We start from the raw sequence: 1305 nt of genomic DNA on the forward strand, positions 1-1305 counted from the left end.
CTTTTGCTTAATCAATACATTCTTCGCCGGTTTTTATTTAATCGTTGCGTTTTTTAATTAGTTTGCATTATATATTTTAAAAACATTTAAATTAATTAACTAAACAATAGCAAAACCTATAGGGCGCGACGCCCCTTAGGGCGTCCCATAGGGCGCCCCACTGCAGGTGGAAGGGTAGGAGGATAAAAAAGATGACGTGGCGGTGCATAGAGCGCCCCATTGCTAATGCTCTAAAGCCCGCCCTATGCACCGCCACGTCAGCATTTTATCCTCATGCTCTTCCACCTGCCGTGGGGCGCCCTATAGGTTTTACTATTGTTTTGTTAATTAATTTAAATGTTTTCAAATATATAAATGCAAACTAATTAAAAAACACAACGATTAAATAGAAACGGCAAATAATACATTGATTAAAAAAAAGTTTTAAATGAAATCTAAGGATGAGGTATTTATATAAACAAAATTTTCGAATTAAAAAAAAACGCGTTGCATCGTCCGCGCCATCGTTCGCGTCGCCCACAGTGGGCGGACGATGCCCTATCGTCCGCGCTTCGTCCGCGGACTAAGCTTAGGGCGCGGCTCTATCGTCCGCCCCATTGTGGATGCTCTTAATCACAAACTCCATCCCACAACACAATTCAGCAGCTCAACTCCACATTATCTGTTGACTATAAGTTACTCAACTATTCGCCCACCAATCTCTCATCCGGTTTAACTACAATATATTTTCAATAATTAATTCAATTTTATAATAAAGTAATACTCCCTCCGTCCCCAAAGAATATACACTTTGGATTCAACACAGGCTTTAATGCAAAATTGGGAAAATAAGAAAAAGATAGAGAGAAAAAGTAATTAAAGTATTGTAAGTGGAGAATGAGTCTCATCTCATTAGAGTGAAAAGAGTTTGTAAAATTGGAAAATGCATATTTTCGTGAAACAAAAGGAAAAGACTTTTGTGGGACGGAGGGAGTAGTTAACTAATAAAATTATAATTGCTTACCATGTGTTGAGATGGCCGAGTTGGTCTAAGGCGCCAGATTAAGGTTCTGGTCCGAAAGGGCGTGGGTTCAAATCCCACTCTCAACAATTATTTATGTTTTTTTAATTCATTAAGTTTTCTCCTATCAAAAATAAAATGAAAATTGGAAACCAATTCAATTACGCATCTAGATTTTTAAATTTGCTTATTGTAAAAAGAAAATTTGAAAAGACTAATCTTATGTACCTACCTCGTCAGAAACTAGAGTAGGAAAAATATAAGCATGCAACAATTCGTTGATTTATCATTTTATTGAAAGTAAA

At 36.6% G+C, this 1305-nt stretch overlaps 1 non-coding gene across 1 annotated transcript; it reads left to right on the top strand.

Annotated features, from left to right (window-relative positions):
- Positions 1–1008: 1008 nt before the first annotated feature.
- On the top strand, positions 1009–1089 carry TRNAL-AAG. The gene has a single exon. It is a non-coding gene; the product is annotated as a tRNA-Leu (tRNA).
- The last annotated feature ends 216 nt before the right edge of the window (positions 1090–1305 follow it).

The sequence above is a fragment of the Salvia splendens genome, chromosome 2 (assembly GCF_004379255.2).
Source record: "Salvia splendens isolate huo1 chromosome 2, SspV2, whole genome shotgun sequence".
Classification (NCBI taxonomy): Eukaryota; Viridiplantae; Streptophyta; class Magnoliopsida; order Lamiales; family Lamiaceae; genus Salvia; species Salvia splendens.